The sequence below is a fragment of the Dendrobates tinctorius genome, unplaced genomic scaffold (assembly GCF_039654945.1).
Source record: "Dendrobates tinctorius isolate UK_male_01 unplaced genomic scaffold, ASM3965494v1 ptg000326l, whole genome shotgun sequence".
Lineage (NCBI taxonomy): Eukaryota > Metazoa > Chordata > Amphibia > Anura > Dendrobatidae > Dendrobates > Dendrobates tinctorius.
In genome coordinates this window covers 15,222,089-15,238,022 of record NW_027361993.1, presented here as the reverse complement: position 1 = coordinate 15,238,022, position 15,934 = coordinate 15,222,089, and the positions used below count along the sequence as shown (strand labels likewise).

General features: G+C 39.9%; 1 long non-coding RNA gene across 1 annotated transcript in view; it reads right to left on the bottom strand.

The window, feature by feature from the left end:
• The window catches only part of LOC141074151 (uncharacterized), a 42,333-nt gene extending 28,178 nt beyond the window's left edge, over positions 1 to 14,155 (bottom strand). The window contains exon 1 of the long non-coding RNA XR_012227137.1: positions 14,038 to 14,155. This is a non-coding gene — a long non-coding RNA (uncharacterized lncRNA). The remainder of the gene's footprint in view (positions 1 to 14,037) is intronic.
• Between the last annotated feature and the right edge of the window lie 1,779 nt (positions 14,156 to 15,934).

The window sequence follows — 15,934 nt, the reverse complement described above, 5'->3', positions numbered from 1 at the left end:
GGTCTAAAAATTGGGGTCTAAAAAATCACTTTTGTGGAAATAAAAAAGACTTTTTATTTTCATGGCCCTGCGTTTATAAACTTCTGTGAAGCGGTTGGGGGTTCAAAGTGCTCACCACACATCTAGATAAGTTCCTTAATGGGTCTAGTTTCCAAAATGGGGTCACTTGTGGAGGGTTTCCATTGTTTAGGCCCATCAGGGGCTCTGCAAACACAACATGATGCCCGCAGACCATTCCATCAAAGTCTGCATTCCAAAATGGCACTCCTTCCCTTCCGAGCTCTCCCATGCGCCCAAACAGTGGTTCCCCCCACATATGGGGTATCGGCGTACTCAGGACAAATCGCACAACAACTGTGGGGGTATGATTTCTCCTGTTACCCTTGTAAAAATAAAAATTTGGTGGCAAAAAGATCATTTTTGTGGGAAAAAAATGGATTTTTATTTTCACAGCTCTACGTTATAAACTTCTGTGAAGCAATTGAAGGTTCAAAGTGCTCACCACACATCTCGATAATATCCTTAATGGGTCTAGTTTCCAAAATGGGGTCACTTGTTGGAGTTTTCCACTGTTTAGGCACATTAAGGGCTCTCCGAACGCAACATGGCATCCGATCTCAATTCCAGCCAATTCTGCGTTGAAAAAGTCAAACGGCGCTCCATCCCTTGCGAGCTCTGCCGTGTGCTGAAAAAGTGGTTTACCCCCACATATGGGGTATCGGCATATTCAGGAGAAATTGTCCAACAAATTTTGTGGTTGATTTTCTCTTTTAACACTTGTGAAAATGAAAAAAAATTGGTTCTGAAGTAAATTTTTTGCAAAAAAAAGTTAAATGTTAATTTTTTCCTTCCACGTTGCTTTAGCTCCTGTGAAGCACTTAAAGGGTTAATAATTTTTAGAATGGTGCCACTTTTGGGTATTTTCTGTCATGTACACCCCTCAAAATGACTTTAAATATGATGTGGTCCCTAAAAAAAATGGTTTTGTAAATTTTGTTGTAAAAATGAGAAATCGCTGGTAAACTTTTAACCCTTATAACTTCCTAACAAAAAAAAATTGTGCCGATGTAAAGTTGACATGTGGGAAATGTTATTTATTAAGAAATTTGTGTGACACATCTCTCTGATTTAAGGGCATAAAAATTTAAAGTTTTAAAATTGCAAAATTTTCAAAATGTTCGCCATATTTCCTTTTTTTTCATAAATAAACACAAGACTTATCAAAGAAATTTTATCACTAACATGAAGTACAATATGTCATGAAAAAACATTCTCAGAATCAGCAGGATCCATTAAAGCGTTCCAGAGTTATAACCTCATAAAGGGACAGTGGTCAGAATTGTAAAAATTGGCCTGGTCATTAAGCGGCAAACTGGCTCTGTCGCTAAGGGGTTAATCTAATATATAAAGCTCAATGTGGGTGTGTATGTATGTATGTATGTATGTATGTATGTATGCCCGGGATTGGCATCCGCACCGTCGCAGACACAGCGACAAAATTTGGCATAGTCAAACGTCTGAACGCCAAGAGCGTCATAGGCTATGTTGTGAGGCGAAATTTTAAACCCGTGTGTTCCAATTCACCAAACAATTTTACCCCTATCTACATAATGGGGAAAAGTGTATGTATGTATTGGCATCTGCACCGTCGTAGCTACAGTCACAAAATTTTGCACAGTCACACGTCTGGACCCCGAGAGCGCCATAGGCTATGTTGTGAGGCAAAATTTTAACCCCGCGCGTTCCAATTCACCAAATAATTTTGCCCCTATCTACATAATGGGGAAAAAGTGAAAGGAAAACTGTTGGAGGCAAATTGACAGCTGCCAGAGGTGAACAAGGGGGACTTAAAGAATGAGAGCGATGGCGCCAAAGAGTATATACCATACAGTTGCTAAGGTGGGGCCCTGACATGGGATACTCACCACACACTGGAATATGAACACACACACAAAAAGGGCCACACACTACCACGTGCTTCATCACATATACCACCCTCAGCACACATTTCACCACACATACACCAACCTCGCCACATAAAAGTCAAAACACAAAAGTAGCCACTCAAAACCCGCCACGCTGTCCCAGAGCTGTTTAAACGATGAAAAATGAGCTGTGATTGGTTGCTATCAGCAACAGTTTTCTTTGTAGACAGTTGTGGTAACTGAGGCCTATTATTCTTATCATTTCTATGGTATTATCGTCCTTCTGTAAAGCTGGAAATAACACAATTTATTACCGTGCCAACACAGACCACCCTCTGATACAGACTGCAGGGGGAGCCCAGTATCATACAGGATAGGATTAGATACATGGCTCAGCAGTCAGTATCACACAGGATAGGATTAGATACACAGCTCAGCAGGCAGTATCACACAGGAGAGGATTAGATACACAGCTCAGCAGTCAGTATCATACAGGATAGGATTAGATACACAGCTCAGCAGTCAGTATCACACAGGAGAGGATTAGACACATGGCTCAGCAGGCAGTATCACACAGGATAGGATTAGATACACAGCTCAGCAGTATCACACAGGATAAGATTAGATACGCAGCTCAGCACACAGTATCACATAGAATAGTATTAGATACACGGCTCAGCAGACAGTATCACACAGAATAGGATTAGATACACGGCTCAGCAGGCAGTATCACACAGGAGAGGATTAGATACACGGCTCAGCAGTCAGTATCACACAGGATAGGATTAGATACACAGCTCAGCAGTATCACACAGGATAAGATTAGATACGCAGCTCAGCACACAGTATCACACAGAATAGTATTAGATACACGGCTCAGCAGACAGTATCACACAGGATAGGATTAGATACACGGCTCAGCAGTCAGTATCACACAGGATAGGATTAGATGCATGGTTTATATGTGCAATATAATCATTATAATTTGTTATAACTAACCACAGTTGGTTACTATGCCCAGGCAACGCCGGGCTCTTCAGCTAGTAGCTGATATTAATGATGGAAAGTGTATTCCCTTGAATTTGTCCACATTTTTACACATAGTGCCCATTAAATTGACACTCACGAAATCCATAGTCTCGGCAGAGTCCCCACTTGAAGAGGGAATTATCTCTATCTCTATCATGTCCAACTAAATCTAATTGCTCTTGTTTCTAGGGAACAAACATGTTAATTTTTTTCTAATTTGCATAAATTGTATTAAAAATTCTATGGAAGATACTATATTTGACAGTATAAAAATGTATACCTTTTAATATTTTAAGATACAGTAATGTGTGATATAGCCAAACTCTAAGATATCCAAAGGTGCCGAAATTCATTCAGCGAGAGTTGGTAGACCCAGACAATTTTGGCAGAATAGCCTGACAGCATAAAGTGTATTGGGGTCTATTGACTCTCTCTTATGACAGATTTCAAAATTATCAATTCTTTGTCTGGCAGCAGTATATTTGACTTTCACCATTGAATATTGGGCAGTCAAATTAGCATTCACCCAACGGAATAATGTGTGCTGTCATCTATACATTAGAAGAGAGTCCCACCCTTATGATTCTCCTTGCTTGTACAGACCCCATAAAAAATAGACTAAAGTTGATCAAATCTGAAAATATTGATAGGTTCACTCAACAGATGATTGTCTGGGGAAATAAGGATCTGACATGTCTGATTTCAGACTACCGATCACTTTGTTGTCTCTGAGAAAAGCCAACACCCGAAACAGCTGAGAGTGACTCTCTAATAGAGAACACAGTAGCACTCAGCCGAGCGAGCGCTCCTTTTATAAAGACGAGACAGCCAAGAAAGCCACTGGCGAATGATCGGCCAAACCATCTTTTGGCAAACAGGCATCGGATGTGTATGGTGGGGCTTTAGAGTAATTATCAACAGAAATAATCTGACCAATTTCTCTATTATTGAATAACGTTTAACTTTAAAGAGAACCTGTCATGTAAAACAACGCTATTAACCTACAAATATGAGGTTAATCTGCAGGTTAATACCGTTTTAAAGCTGCCTGGTGTTATGAGTGGTGAAACGCACTAAATAAAATTAAAATAAAGTGCATTCAACGCTCGGGGTCCACCGTGTGGTAGATGGGGTAACCGCTGCTAAAAGAGGCAGGGCACTCAGGCGGTAATGTGCACAGGGTTTTAGCTGCACTCAGTGCACTAAAGCAGACTCTGTTATATGCACAGAGCTGCCAACAAAAACATAAATACCGCTGAGTCTGTATAGGGTCACAGACTTCAGCGATGTGGACACGGTATTAAAGGTCACAGAAATAGCCTTAAACACCAGGACTATCCCCTCTAGACCTACCGTAAAAAATAAGGTACGAGGTGTCGCAACTGCGAACACCCGGGAGGCTGCAACCACAGCGCGGCATGAACAGAGCTGCAAGCAAGGCGCTGCAAAGACGCTGGCGCAATGCTGGACGTTTAGCTGCTGAAAAGGTATAGCTGGAGCGCGCTGGCACTAGCGCTGCTACTGGCGGCTGCCCAATCACTCACACAATCGTAATATCAGAGGGAAGGGGTTTCATAATAAGTCATCCACCAGTCCAAGCATCCATACCAAACACACAGCAGCAAGTATGAGAAATACTAGCGCATGGCGGAACAGCCATGCGCACTTTTTATAGTGACTTTATTTCCCCTTTAATCATCATTTTTCATCGGACACCCAGGGCCACGGACCGGGTCACTGCTGCCGTGACACATCCCCTTAAGAACCGGCCCGGTACCGAGTATCCCCACAGCCCTGGCGGGTGCTCCATGATCACCATTCAGCTTCTGAATGCTATTAACCTGCAGATTAACTGCAATATCTACAGGTTAAAAGTGTTTTTTTATATGATAGTTTCCCTTTAATTCCTTGTCTATACTTTATAATGTAATTTGTTCAGACAGATAATCCAGAAAACATTTCTTTTAGGCCACATTTATTATAAGAACTTAATTCAATTTCATCTTCATATTCTTCATTTCAAAAATACATGATACCATTTTACATTCTTTCAGAAGTTCACCTAGACCTGTAGAAGGAACTATTTTCGGCTTCCTTTTTCACTCAATTGCAAAATGGGTTACCCTGGAGCAATTTAATAACATCCAAGCTTTTCTGTAGGATGAAAATTCACACGAGAATATATTGGACATTATGCTAAACTCCTACTCAGATGTTCATTTCTCTTGCTGACAATGCCTATTAACTGTGTGTACAACTATAACCTTTGCCTGTGTATCATCACTCCAGGCTCTACTTCATGTATACTTTATATTACTTTATTCTTTTATTGCTCCCTAGAAACCAAGCCACAAGATTTGCATGACCAATATTCTTATTATATCTGTAGTAGCATTTACCTCTCAGCTGATAGTGTGTAATTATCTTTGGTAGTTAGTAAATGGTAATAAAGGTTGACATGTCACTTGGCACCTGTAGATATCAATTCACAGATTAGCATGAACTCATTAAAAAGCACTATGAATTATGGTCTAAGGATAACCTATTATATGATTATTTAACCCACATTAAGACATGATTACAATGTTGGTTTTAGTTCAATTGTCTCAAAAAAAAAGGGCATTTCATGTATGAAAAATAAGACAAGACCCATTGTTACCACCATGATATTGAGGATTCTTGTTCTTCCACTTTCATGATTCTACAATTTTGCATTGTTAGCATGTCTTATCTAATAAGCCATGTTCACACCGTTTTAAAATTCACATATTCATACAATCTTTACAAAGAGGTTGAGTGGAAGTTTTGGAATTTGTCTGGGAAACAGAAAAAGTAACCATCAGGTTCCATGTTTACCAAAACTTGGAACATATAGACTTTGCTGACAAAGCAAAGCAGGAGCTCCCTCAAAACTTTTGGACTTGGTTTTGTTGACCTCTACTAATCTTAAGGTGAAGTTCTTGAGATTTTCCCAACAAAATCTTGACCATTGAAAAGCATAAAGTTCAGATATTGTCCCTAAGTATTGGAGGTATTTTATTGTGCCTAAGCTCCAATAAACTAAAAGACCCAAAATGTATAATAAGTGAAATCTCAATTCGGATGGGATTTGGGAGAAAATCACTTGTCACTGCTCTATTTTTCATGAGTTGATACCCCAAGAAAATTATCTTTTATTGACTATGTCCTGTATATACAATGATAATAGAAAAATTATGAAGTTGACAGGTACATGTTTTGCATAGATGGAAAGTAAACTTCTCTTGGAAGATAGCAGTTCATCCTAAACATTGAAAAGGGTTGGATACTTGACTTGTCCTTGATGTTTGCTGATCTTCTGGCTCAGTGGGTGTCACAGGTGTGTCAGGTGTGACAGATAGTTATTCCAGATCCAGTTGTAGAAGTTCACTGTGCCTGGCTCTATAGGCACATTCTTGATCTTGCATCTCTGCTGTGGAGTGATATCCTTCTCCCTCTAGGACCTAGCGGTGATCTCCACCTTCTGCTGCTTATTAACACACCCTTGCTGGAGGCTTAAAGACCTTTAGTCACTTCAGCAAGGTGCCGGTGATAGCTCTATTTACCTTTGTCTGTTGGAAGTGCTAGAAGTCGACTAGTTTCTTCTTAGAGCCTCTTGGAGGATTGCTGGAGTGAGCTCTCTTGTGTCATCTCAAGCTAAGTGCATGCCCTCACTTGTCTTCCTGCTTTGTCTTTAGTTGTAGTGGGGTGATAGGTGCGGAACCTATTTAGGGACGTAAGGGCACACAGGGTGTTGTTAGATCTGCCTAGGGGACTCCATTGCACCCTTTTCTAGTGTTTAGGCTCCCCACCCTCTTCCCGTTGCTGTGGACCTAGCTTCTCTCTTACCCAAAGTGACAGTGGGACACTTTTTTGCTTGGCATATTCTGTAAAGATGGTGAGTAAATATCTTCTGGCAGACCTAGGAAACCCCAATTTGATAGTGGGGACAATTATGGCCAAAGACACTTTTATGGTACCTAGAATAATAATCACCAAACCTCATACCAAAGATAGAAATACATTTGCTCTTTTAAGCCAATGCAGAAAACTAGCTAGGACTTGGTCACAAAAGTGTAGAGATGGGGGATGTGTAATTATAACTCATTCATCATTGCATCTTATATAAGTAAACCTTAACTTTTATAAAGAATTTGTCCTAGTAGTAACCCAAGGAACTGAATTGCTACACATGACATACTACAAAGACTGATGAACAAGTGACTAAAAACTTTTAGAAACCAATATATGCATCTGCAAAATTATTGCAAAAAGAATCTAAACATATCATTACTAAAGGAAGCATAATGAGAAATACATTTGCAATTACATTTTCTAAAGCAGTTAGACTGTAACTGATTAATGTTGTGCCAAAATGTTGCTCTGAGCAAAAAAGATTTCTTTGAAGTCAAGATCCGCACAAGTGTAACTCAAGATGGGTAATTTCCAAACTAGTTTAGTAATTTGAACACTGTTAATTTAATCATATTTGATAATAAAATAATGTGTCATATTCAGTCATTGTATTAATATTGTAATGGAAATGTAATTATTCCTGGCTTAATAGAAATTGGAAGTATTTTATGTAAATAATTTATTTTAATTTATAATTAAATCATGTTACTGCTTTTAATACACAAGTTTTCTTTAATTTATATACAATGCTATATAAAAGCATAACATCAAAAGTGATTTTGAAGTCAGTTAACCAGATTTTTATTTAAAAAAATCCTAAAAAAGAATAATCTAAAGCTTTTCCTGGTTTATAGAAATAAAACTTGATATATTATATTATACAATATATTATACATTGGATCTGGTGAATGCCTCCATATTTGGCTGACCAGCACTTTAAATCTGTAGGCTTTTGGCCAGAAGAGGTACACCTGATAGGAAAGGTTAAAGTCCCATTAAAAATATGGCTACCTTATCATGTCTGATGTAGACACATAATTTGGCCAAATTGTGCCCTAGACATCTTAATTGTTCATTGTTGTTTTCTTAGGATAATACTTTTGGTATTTTTTAATGAATAGTTCGGCATTCTGCTAACTAGCAGCTATTATATAAATTGAATTATTATGGTAGTTTACATTAAGGACATAATGTACGTACACCACTGTTGCAAACCAAGTAGGACCCTTAGAGAAAAGAGGATAAGCTTTGGTTGATCATCATTGTTCTCTAGCAAAAAGATGGTACATTGTATCTAGGATCATAAAAGGGAAATTAACAATGTGACATTCTGTGCCCAACTTTAATCTTTGCTATTAAGTCCCTTTGTATTGTTTATACATCACTGACTATGACTAAAATCTTGTTTAATCCAACTGAATTTTCCTGTGGATAGAAATGATGGTACCTTTAACTTAATATTTCATTACACAACCTTTGGACTCAATCACACATCTAGATGTGTAATAAGTACCTTGAACTCCCAAGTGCTTCACAGAAATTTATAACGTTAAGCTGTGAAAATAAAAAAAATCAAAATTTTCCCACAAAAAATCTTTTTTAGCTATAAAACTCCCTGACGAAGGAGTTCTTCCGAAACGCGCGTCGGGGCGCGTTACTGTGGCAATCTGCCTCTACCACTGCTCTTCATCCACCGGGTAATATATTATGCTTTACCTAGCTTTATGCCCTTTTCGCCATTGAGCGCTGGACATTCTGTTTAGTCCACCATACCATAGACTTAGTCTGGTGGTGGCTTAGACCTAGTCTTGTACTGGCCCATGTCCATTAAGCAGCGTTCTATGATAATTTAATTTACCACATGGGTTACCATATTAGGTCATGTACTCTATTACTAAGCGCTTTATTCATTGCACGGCTTAACATAGCATTTTCTCTGTGCTGGTTTATGTTTAATATTTAGCGCTACATGGTGGTTTATCATATTATATTGGGTTTATTGCTGTTTGTGCTATATAAGTGCCGGACAATTCACTTATTGTATATATGGTGCGCCAGAGACACACATATATATTTCTTTTATACAATTGCTCATTAGCTTATAGTTTGCACTTTTTTGTCTCTGTGCTGGCCCATGTTTACTACATAGCGCTATATGGCAGTCTAAATCCACCACATGGGTTTTATGTTAACTTTTGAGGACTTGTTATTTCAGCCTTTTCTATGTATATGTTATGATTGTGCTGGTCCATGTCCATTTTTATAGCGCCTTGTGGTAACTCAATCCATTACATTAAGCCACATATCTTGTGTTTGATTTTAATATATAGCGCTATATGTCCATTCATTCTAGGCTTTATGTCTTGTTATTAAGCGCCATATAGTTTATATACTGGCATTACATATTTGCAAACAAATTTTGTTTACCCAATTATTTCAGCAGTTTATTATATCATATACAGTGGGGAAAAAAAGTATTTAGTCAGTCAGCAATAGTGCAAGTTCCACCACTTAAAAAGATGAGAGGCGTCTGTAATTTACATCATAGGTAGACCTCAACTATGGGAGACAAACTGAGAAAAAAAAATCCAGAAAATCACATTGTCTGTTTTTTTTTTCATTTTATTTGCATATTATGGTGGAAAATAAGTATTTGGTCAGAAACAAGCAATCAAGATTTCTGGCTCTCACAGACCTGTAACTTCTTCTTTAAGAGTCTCCTCTTTCCTCCACTCATTACCTGTAGTAATGGCACCTGTTTAAACTTGTTATCAGTATAAAAAGACACCTGTGCACACCCTCAAACAGTCTGACTCCAAACTCCACTATGGTGAAGACCAAAGAGCTGTCAAAGGACACCAGAAACAAAATTGTAGCCCTGCACCAGGCTGGGAAGACTGAATCTGCAATAGCCAACCAGCTTGGAGTGAAGAAATCAACTGTGGGAGCAATAATTAGAAAATGGAAGACATACAAGACCACTGATAATCTCCCTCGATCTGGTGCTCCACGCAAAATCCCACCCCGTGGGGTCAGAATGATCACAAGAACGGTGAGCAAAAATCCCAGAACCAGGTGGGAGGACCTAGTGAATGAACTGCAGAGAGCTGGGACCAATGTAACAAGGCCTACCATAAGTAACACACTACGCCACCATGGACTCAGATCCTGCAGTGCCAGACGTGTCCCACTGCTTAAGCCTGTACATGTCCGGGCCCGTCTGAAGTTTGCTAGAGAGCATTTGGATGATCCAGAGGAGTTTTGGGAGAATGTCCTATGGTCTGATGAAACCAAACTGGAACTGTTTGGTAGAAACACAACTTGTCGTGTTTGGAGGAAAAAGAATACTGAGTTGCATCCATCAAACACCATACCTACTGTAAAGCATGGTGGTGGAAACATCATGCTTTGGGGCTGCTTCTCTGCAAAGGGGCCAGGACGACTGATCCGGGTACATGAAAGAATGAATGGGGCCATGTATCGTGAGATTTTGAGTGCAAACCTCCTTCCATCAGCAAGGGCATTGAAGATGAAACGTGGCTGGGTCTTTCAACATGACAATGATCCAAAGCACACCGCCAGGGCAACGAAGGAGTGGCTTCGTAAGAAGCATTTCAAGGTCCTGGAGTGGCCTAGCCAGTCTCCAGATCTCAACCCTATAGAAAACCTTTGGAGGGAGATGAAAGTCCGTGTTGCCAAGCGAAAAGCCAAAAACATCACTGCTCTAGAGGAGATCTGCATGGAGGCATGGGCCAACATACCAACAACAGTGTGTGGCAACCTTGTGAAGACTTACAGAAAACGTTTGACCTCTGTCATTGCCAACAAAGGATATATCACAAAGTATTGAGATGAAATTTTGTTTCTGACCAAATACTTATTTTCCACCATAATATGCAAATAAAATGAAAAAAAAACAGACAATGTGATTTTCTGGATTTTTTTTTCTCAGTTTGTCTCCCATAGTTGAGGTCTACCTATGATGTAAATTACAGACGCCTCTCATCTTTTTAAGTGGTGGAACTTGCACTATTGCTGACTGACTAAATACTTTTTTTCCCCACTGTATATCTTTTTAAAATTTTTTTTATTACATTATGGTTTTTTACACACATTTAATAACACATATATCATCACTATCGTCACATAGTATTTAATATATTTTTTCATTGTGTACTTTTTCACAACAATTATTTTTCAATTTTTTTTCTTTTTCACTTTATTTATTTATATTTTTATGTATGTATACTGATATATATATATATATACATATATTTTTTCTGCTGTTCTATTGGGGATTACTACAGAATTTTGTTCCTGACTATACAAATAAATTGTCCTTTTGCAGTGGTAAAAATATAAAAACAGTTTATTACCAATATATTGGGGTCTTTTTGTGCCACATTTTTTAATTATTTTATTTGTCTTTTATATTGTTGTTGTACATTGTGCTAGAATTTATATCAATAAACATTATTCTCTTCATACATTCCTTGGATTTTCTTTATTTACATTTACACAATTATTCATTTGTGGTTCGTGTACATCACATGGTAGTTTCTTTTTCTTTAGCTATGAATTTTGCATTTTCACAAGGGCAAAAGGTGAAAATGGACCCCAGATTTTGTTGTGCAATTTCTCCTGAGTTCATCGATACCCCATATGTGGTCGAAAACTACTTTTGAGGCACAGTGAAAAGCTCAGAAGGGAAGTAGCGCCATATTACAGTGCAGATTTTGCTGCACTTGTTTCAGAGTACCATGTTACATTGGCAGAGCCCTTGAGGTGCCAGAACAGCAGAACCCCCCATAAGTGAAGCCATATCACCAATTAAACCTCTCAATTAATTCATCTAGGGGTGCAGTGATCATATTGACACCACAGGTGTGGGTCGCCCTCCCAGGGCTGTGGGGTACTCGGTACCGGGCCGGTGTCGGCGGGATGTGTCACAGCAGCGGTGACCCGGTCCGTGGCCCTGGGCGCCCAATTAATGGGGGAAATTGAATGGTAGAATGTAGTGAATGGAATAGTTTGTGACGCCACCTGTGGTGTTCGGCAAGTGAGATGTTAGGCCGACGCTGCATGCAGATCCTCTGGGGCTGGTGGTGTGTTGCAGCCATGATGGTGAAGCTCCCCACAGGTGGAGCTGTAGCCCCAGGGCACTGTAGATGTAGGGGAAGAGGAGAGGCACAAGCGGTGTAGAAGCTGGTACCCGGATGTAGCATTGCTGAGTGCGTTGGCGCAAGAATGAATGGAGGACACCAGGGCTTGTAGTTCCAAAGCTTTACTCACAGTCTGGAGTACACACAGGTGCCTGCCTCCGTGCCATGTCCTCCGGGTCAGGGACTCAGTCAACCTCCAGGCAAGATGGAATGCTCCCTTCCAACGCTCCGCCAACATGTACCTTTCTGAACGTCTCCTCTTATAGCATCTTTAAGTGTGAAGATCTCCTAGTACTGAGTTACACTGGAGTTCCTCCTGACAGATGTTCCCAAGAACTCTACTTGTACAGCAGACAGCTGTAGCCTGCTTCGGGGACTCCTCACTCCTGAGTCCCGGCTCACTATCCAAGTTGCTGTTGTGCCCCAAGTCTTAGATGGGAGTAGTGCATTTACAGCCCACTACTCCACTGGTGTCTGCTGCAGGACCATTAGCATCCATACAACCTCGGGGACTGGGCCCCGGCCTCGCGCTTAGAACTTCTCCTAACCCACGTCCTCTGTTCCCTTTTACTCCTTCGTTCCATACTAATCTCTCTCTCTTATGGAAGATCAGGTTTCAGTTCAATGTCTTTCTCCTTCTTTCCTTCCCCGTGCCAGCAGACCCGAGTTACTCAGGTCTGCTGCAGCACCTCCTTCCTCCATCCCTCTTCCAGGGATCTCCTTTCCTCACTCCTCTCTGAGTGACTCTCCGACTGACTCCTGAAATTCTAAACCTTCCCCCTCTTTTATGTATTCTAAACTCCACCCACCTCCCAGCACGTTTAGTGTTCCAAGCAGGGAGCCACCAAAGGTGCTTTGCTACTCTCTAAGCAAGGAGCCACAATGTGGCTTTGCTGAACTACTCTGTTGTGTGGGGTTTGAGTGTTAGAGCGTGGTCAGGAGCCTCCAACTTACCTGGATGGTGGGGCACCCAACCTCAGGAGGAGGTGCAGTACCTCTGTGGCGACACCAGCAGAATAGTGAATGCAGCTCTGGGGTATAATACAGGATGTAACTCAGGATCAGTACAGAATCAGTAATGTAATGTATGTACACAGTGACTCCACCAGCAGAATAGTGAGTGCAGCTCTGGAGTATAATACAGGAGGTAACTCAGGATCAGTACCGGATAAGTAATGTAACGTATGTAGACAGTGACTGCACCAGCAGAATAGTGAGTACAGCTCTGGAGTATAATACAGGACGTAACTCAGGATCAGTACAGGATAAGTAATGTAATGTATGTACACAGTGACTCCACCAGCAGAATAGTGAGTGCAGCTCTGGAGTATAATACAGGATGTAACTCAGGATCAGTACAGGATCAGTAACGTAATGTATGTACACAGTGACTGCACCAGCAGAATAGTGAGTGCAGCTCTGGAGTATAATACAGGATGTAACTCAGGATCAGTACAGGATAAGTAATGTAATGTATGTACACAGTGACTGCACCAGCAGAATAGTGAGTGCAGCTCTGGAGTATAATACAGGAGGTAACTCAGGGGTCAGTACAGGATAAGTAATGTAAAGTATGTACACAGTGACTCCACCAGCAGAATAGTGAGTGCAGCTCTGGAGTATAATACAGGATGTAACTCAGGATCAGTACAGGATCAGTAATGTAATGTATGTACACAGTGACTGCACCAACAGAATAGTGAGTGCAGCTCTGGAGTATAATACAGGTCACTGCTTCGGATCAGTACTAGATAAGTATTGAATGATATTAATATATCTTATTTAAGGGACGCAAAGTGACACCTGAATCTGACAATAAGATTGGATCCTTTTCCAGGTCACAGATTCCCTAATGTAAGTGACTCTGAATGACTGTGAGCTTTTCAACTAATGGAACCAATATAACCATAGATAAAAAAGTAAACTCTGAGCAGTAAATCTTCCATCCACATACATACACATAATCACTCATTTGTGGCCTTGCTTACCTCATTATCCTCTACTGTCGGTGCAATATTTTGACAGTCAAGATGGATGTGCTGGTAGACATTGCTCTAAGTTTAGTAGCCACAATGAACGTATTCTAATGATTAGCACAGCATAGTCGGAGAGAGGACGGCGAGCCTCGTCTCCATAGCTACGCTGCTTGAAACTGCATCAAATGTTTTAATTTCAAGTGTTGATTTGGATGAAATCCCAGGAATAATCAACAGGAGATTAAAAACATTAAAACACAGCAGGGAATTTTAATGTTGTAGGGGAATGGGCGCCAATAGAGTATCTGATACAATTAAACCTCAAACCCAGTTATAAAGGTATAGGAGCCAAAGCCAAACGATACTCTGTACTAATTGGTTTAACAGCATTTGTGCATCCTGTGGATACAGTTGATAAGGTTCTTTTTTTCAAATGCCCCATAACAACAAATAATGAGTGTATTGTTCCAGCCTGCCGTAGTGAAACCCCTCAATCAACGCTGCTCTATTAGATCTTAATAGGAAGAGCAAGCCTTTTGTAATTTTAACACTTTCTGCTTCTTCTTGAAAGACCAAAAAAGTATGTTTGGTTAAAGACGAGCACGAGAAATGTTCCAAGCGGCAATGAGTCTTGTGTCCTTCCAGCAATTCAATCATTTAAAAAGAAAGATCCCATCAAATCCTAATTTTACATTGAGACCAGTCTAATGTCATTAATAGACCCACCCAGAATGGCCAGCCTGCTTTTCAATTTTGTTAAGACGACTGGACCAAAATTAACCCCTTCACCCCCAAGGGTGGTTTGCACGTTCATGACCGGGCCAATTTTTACAATTCTGACCACTGTACCTTTATGAGGTCATAACTCTGGAACGCTTCCATGGATCCCGGTGATTCTGACATTGTTTTCTTGTGACATATTGTACTTCATGTTAGTGGTAAAATTTCATTCAAATAACTTGCGTTTATTTGTAAAAAAAACGGAAATTTGGCAAAAATTTTGAAAATTTCGCAATTTTCCAACTTTGAATTTTTATGCCCTTAAATCACAGAGATACGGCGCACAAAAAACTTGATAACTAACATTTCCCACATGTTTACTTTACATCAGCACAATTTTGGAACCAACATTTTTTTTTGTTAGGAAGTTATAAGGGTTAAAAGTTGACCAGCGATTTCTCATTTTTACAACACCATTTTATTTTTAGGACCACATCACATTTGAAGCCACTTTGAGGGGCTATTTGATAGAAAATACCCAAAAGTGACACCATTCTAAAAACTGCACCCCTTAAGGTGCTCAAAACCACATTCAAGAAGTTTATTAACCCATTAGGTGCGTCACAGGAATTTTTTTGAATATTTAAAAAGAAATGAACATCTAACTTTTTTTCACAAAAAAAATACTTCAGGTTCAATTTTCTTTATTTTACCAAGGGTAACAGGAGAAATTGGACTGCAAAAGTTATTGTGCCATTGTCCTGAGTACGCTGATACCTGATTTGTGGGGGGGAACGACTGTTTCGGCACATGGCAGAGCTCAGAATGGAAGGAGCGCCGTTTGACTTTTTCAATGCAAAATTGGCTGGAATTCAGATCGGACGCCATGTCACATTTGGAGAGTCCCTGATGTACCTAAACAGTGGAAACCCCCTACAAGTGACCCCATTTTGGAAACTAGACCCCCCAAGGAACTTATCTAGATATGTGGTGAGAACTTTGAACCCACAAGGGCTTTACAGAAGTTTATAACGTACAGCGGTACAATTAAAAAATCATATTTTTTCCACAAAAATGATCTTTTCACCCCAATTTTTATTTTCCCAAAATTAACCGGACCCTAAAAGTTATTGTGCAATTTGTCCTGAGTATGCTGATACCCCACATGTGGGGGTAAACCACTATTTGG